At 52.8% G+C, this 4,980-nt stretch overlaps 2 long non-coding RNA genes across 2 annotated transcripts; both read left to right on the forward strand.

Moving 5' to 3' along the window:
* Nucleotides 1-95: 95 nt before the first annotated feature.
* LOC102034256 lies at nucleotides 96-895 on the forward strand. Its single transcript, XR_004082729.1, has 3 exons — nucleotides 96-218; nucleotides 520-627; nucleotides 851-895. It is a non-coding gene; the product is annotated as an uncharacterized LOC102034256 (long non-coding RNA).
* Nucleotides 896-1,653: 758 nt separating this feature from the next.
* On the forward strand, nucleotides 1,654-3,137 carry LOC115949071. The gene is made up of 3 exons (XR_004082730.1): nucleotides 1,654-1,706; nucleotides 2,171-2,254; nucleotides 2,401-3,137. It is a non-coding gene; the product is annotated as an uncharacterized LOC115949071 (long non-coding RNA).
* The last annotated feature ends 1,843 nt before the right edge of the window (nucleotides 3,138-4,980 follow it).

Consider the following 4,980-nt stretch of genomic DNA (forward strand, 5'->3'; position numbering starts at 1 on the left):
CCGCTGCAGCTCCTCCGTGCGCTGCTCCGTGCCCGGCGCCGGCCTCGGGAACGTCTCCTACACCTGGAGGATCCAGGGTCGGACGTGGGACGGGAGCTCCGTGGTGCTGCTGCTGAACGAAACGTCCCAGGAGGAGCCGGAGCCGCTGACGTGCACGGCACGGAACCCCGTCAGCAACAGGAGCGTCACCGTCACCGCCCCCGGGATGCTCTGCGCAGGTGAGAGCCGGGGACAGGTCCCGATGGGCTGATCCCGATCCCCGAGAGCAGGAAAAGCTGGGATTTGGGGTTGGGATGGGCTGATCCCGATCCCCGAGAGCAGGAAAAGCTGGGATTTGGGGTTGGAATGGGCTGATCCCCTGAGGAACACGGGAATGTTGGGGTTGGGATGGGCTGATCCCGATTCCCGTCGAGCCATGGGAACATTGGGATTTGGGGTTTGGGATGGGATGGGAATGCTGAGGATGGGCTGGGCTCATCCCAATCCCCTGAGGTCTTCTGCATCTTCTCCCTTCTCCAGGTGCCCTCTCCAGCAGCCAGGTCGGGCTCAGCGGCGGGTTCTTCATCTTAGCCGGGATTTTGGTCGCAGCGCTTTCGTTGATTTTCGTGCTCCTGTGGAAATCCAAAGGTGAGCGTGGAAAACCATCCCTGGAGCCCAGGGAGCAGGAGGTGGGACCTGGGATGGCAGATGGAGCCAGCGTGGGGCTGATTTGGGGTGGATTTGGGGCAGATTTGGGGCTGATTTGGGCAGATTTGGGGCAGATTTGGGGTGGATTTGGGGCAGATTTGGGGTGGATTTGAGGCTGATTTGGGGCAGATTTGAGGTTCTGATTCTGTCACATCTCCCCCAGGCTGGACAGAATTCCGCCTCTCCCAGTCCAAGCCTGCGGACACAGGTGGGATTTTGGGGCAGCCCCCCCCCCTTTTTCCTGCTGGGAATTGCATTTAGGATCAGGGGAACCATCCCTGTGGTTTGGGATCGGAGCTGAAGGACCCCGACCCCGCTGTCCTGGTGGGGAGTGGGAAGGGCTGATCCCGGGGGACGATCCCAGATTCCTGAAATCCCATTTTCCTTCCATTTCTGCTGGAAAACTTCACCCCAGACCACCAAGGGGGAGCTGGGAGGGCAGCCGTGGGATCATGGAAGAAAGAGGGAATTTGGGGAAAAACAAGAGCTGGCAAGAGACATTTGGGGGGAAAAGCCAGGAATTCCACTCGGGGACTCAGGGCCAGTCCAGCCAAGAATTCCAGAATCCCCAAGGTTGGAAAATCCCTCCACAACCACTGAGTCCAAGCTGTGCCCGATCCCCAGGAATTCCAATGGGAAATTTATCCCAAAAATGGGATTTTAAGGGATTTTAAATCCCCCTTTCCCCGCTCTGTTCCATGAGCGATGAGGTGACAGCATGGAGGACAAAACAAACAGAATTTGTCCTCCAGAAAAAGCAGCCAGGAATTTGGGATTTAAACCGAAAAAAGGGCGGATTTTCCCTGTCCTTGGTGCTGGAAGTGGGACGGGGAGCGATTCCCACCTCCAGCAGCTCCGAGGGGCTTCGGGGTCGAGGTTTTACCCAAGCCTGGGCTCCTGAGGTTGGGATTCCTGCATTCCCTGCATCCCAAATCCGCTAATTCCTGCTTTTTTCCCCAGTTCCAGGGGCCACGAACGATTACACGACCGTGTACGCCGAGGTGGGCCCTTCCCAGCAGGTGAGCCTGGGGTTGGGGACACCTTGGGGACACCTTGGGGACACGCTGGGGACACCCTGGGGACACCTGGGGGACACGCTGGGGACACCCTGGGGTGGCTGGACAACCCTTGGTTCCTTTTGAGAATCCCAAGGGGGAAGTGCCACAGCTGGAGGTGGCCCAAGGGCACCTGAACTTGCCCAAAACTCCGTGCCCAGCCCCAAAATCTCGGTTTTGGAGGGCTCAGAGAAAAATGGGGGTTTTGGGGTTGGGAGGGAGTTTAGAATTGTCCCATTCCCTGGGTGGGGACGCTTCCCACTGTCCCAGGATGGTCCAACCTGGCCTTGGGATGGGCCAGCACCTCCAGAGGTGGCTCTTTGTGGGGTCTCTGGATTTGGGATCTTTTTTCCAGCGCTGAGCCCTAAAAATTTAATTTTTTTTTTTTTTTTTAATTTTTAAAACTTTTGAAATCCTCTTTTCCCCAGCGCGTCCCTGATGGAACTAAAGCCAAACCAGCCGAGGGGGGACCCTCCTCAACCATTTATTCCCTGGTCAAGCGCCCAGACCAGGTGAGCCGGGGCTGGGGGATGGAACCCCTGGGGCTGGGGGGGGCACAGAGGGGTCCAGAGCCTTAAACCAAACCCTGGATCTCCCCCAAAGGCTGGGATCAGCCCCCAGGACCCCAAACCAAGCTCGTGTCCCTCTGTCCTTGCAGGTGGACGGTGGGACGGCACAAAATGCCACCACGACCGGCCTGGAGCTGGTCTAGAAGGACCCAGAGCTGGTCTGGAGAACAAGAGACTGGTTTAAAAAAAGTGGAATTTATTTAAAGATCTATTTTAGTCAGTCTGCACCTGGTTTACAAGAAACTAGAACTGATTTAGAACTGAGGAAGCTGGAACTGCTTTAAAAGGACCTGGAACTGGTTTAGAAGGACCTGGAACTGGTTTAGAAGGACCTGGAATTGGTTTAAACGACCTGGAACTGGTTTAGAAGGACCTGGAATGCTTTAAAGGTGTCTGGAACTGGTTTAGAAGGACCTGGAACTGGTTTAAAGGACCTGGAACTGGTTTAGAAGGACCTGGAACTGGTTTAAGGGGTCTCCACTCCCCGATCAGACAGAGGGACCCCACAAGGTGGCTCCAGAACATCTCCAACATCCCTGATCCCGCTCCGGACCTGGATCTCACGGATCTCCCCCTCCTGGAACCTCCCTTTCCCCCCTCACCTCTGCTGCCTCAGTTTCCCTCTCTTTGGGATTTCAGGGAGGATTTTTGGGATCCTTCTCCATGGTTTTGGGAACCTTCTCCATGTTTTTGGGGTCTTTCTCCATGTTTTTGGGAACCTTCTCCATGTTTTTGGGATCTTCCTCCATGTTTTTGGGAACTTTATGTTTTTGGGAACTTTATCCATGTTTTTGGGATTTTTCTCCATGTTTTTGGGATCTTTCTCCACGTTTTTGGGAACTTTATGTTTTTGGGATCTTTCTCCATGTTTTTGGGATCCTTCTCCATGTTTTTGGGATCTTTCTTCATGTTTTTGAGAACTTTATGTTTTTGGGATCTTCCTCCATGTTTTTGGGATCTTCCTCCATGTTTTTGGGAACTTTATGTTTTTGGGATCTTTCTCCATGTTTTTGGGATCATTCTCCATGTTTTTGGGGTCTTTCTCCATGTTTTTGGGATCTTTCTCCATGTTTTTGGGACTTTCTCCACGTTTTTGGCAGCTCTGTGGGATTCAGGCTCCTTTTCCCTCCCTCTCTCACCTCCGGACCAAAACCCTGCCGAAGCTGCCGGGCCTCCCCGGCAGGCTGGAGGAGACTCTTCAAAGGTGTTTTCCATGGAATCCCGAAATTCCTGAGGTTGGAAAAGCCCTCCAGGACTGCCAGTCCCAATCCTGGTCACCCAGACCAGCGTCCAGCAGGTTCTTTGGAGGCCTCCAGGGATGGCTCCAAACCAGCCCCTTTTCGGGTGGAAAACCCATTTGTTAAAACAGCCAGCTCCGGGAACCGTTGGAAATTGCTGTTTTTCAGCTGATTAATTTTATAACAAAAATTTACTTTTTGGTAGTTTTTTTTTTCCTCTCCCTCCTGCTGTATTTTGAGAAAAACTTCAGCTTCTTGCAGGGCTGAAAACCACCAAAAATAACCCCGGGAAGTTAAAAGAGAACAAGAAGTGATGCCCCCGCCGTCAGAGCTCGTGTGGTTTCAGCACCTGCTCCCTTTCCCCACCTCCGGAACTTTCTAAATTTTACAGCACCCACTCTCCCCCCCAAAAAAAATAAACCCAAGAAACCTCAGCCCCACCCATCCCTGCAGGGCCAGGGCTCGGGATTTGGGATCTGGGATTTGGGGTGGATCTGAGGGAAAACGGGACATGGAGAGCGACTTTGGGATGGAAGAGTAAACCCATGGCAAGGAGAAACATCCGTGGGGTGGAGAAACGAATCCATTGGATTTCTCCATGGAATGGAGAAGCAATCCCATGGGATGGAAGAGTGATCCCATGGCAAGGAGAAATGAATCCATGGGGTGGAGAAAGGACTCCATGATGTGGAGAAATTAACAAATGGGATTTCTCCATGGAAGGGAGAAACGATTCTGTGGGATGGAAAAATAATTCTGTGGGGAATTGTTGGTTCCTTTTGAGAATCCCAAGGGATGGTCTACGAGGTGGGCAGATAAATCCATGGGGCGGAGAAAAAAATTCCATAGGGTGGAGAAATAAATCCATGGATTGAAGAAACGATCCGCGGGGTGGAGAAACACATCCATGGGGTTTCTGCGTGGAATGGAGAAATGATTCCGCAGGATGGAAAAATAATTCCGTGGGGTGAAGAGATGATCCACAGGGTGGGCAAATAAATCCACGGGGTGGAGAAACAAATCCATGGGGTGGGGAAATTATTCCGTGGGGTGGGGAAATGATCCATGGGATGGAGAGGTGATCTATGGGGTGGAGAGATGGTCCATGGGGTGGAGAGATGATCCATGGAATTTCTCCATGGAATGGAGAAGTGATTCTATGGGATGCAAAAATAATTCCATGGGGTGGAGATGATCCATGGGGTGGAGAGATGATCCATGGGGTGGAGAAACAATCCATGGATTGGAGAGGTGATCCATGGGGTGGAGAGATGATCCATGGGGTGGAGAAACAATCCATGGATTGGAGAGGTGATCCATGGGGTGGAGAGGTGATCCATGGGATGGAGAGGTGATCTATGGGGTGGAGAAACGATCCATGGGATGGAGAGGTGATCTATGGGATGGAGAACGAATCCATGGGGTGGAGAG

This window comes from Geospiza fortis, unplaced genomic scaffold (genome assembly GCF_000277835.1).
Source record: "Geospiza fortis unplaced genomic scaffold, GeoFor_1.0 scaffold735, whole genome shotgun sequence".
NCBI classification, from domain to species: domain Eukaryota; kingdom Metazoa; phylum Chordata; class Aves; order Passeriformes; family Thraupidae; genus Geospiza; species Geospiza fortis.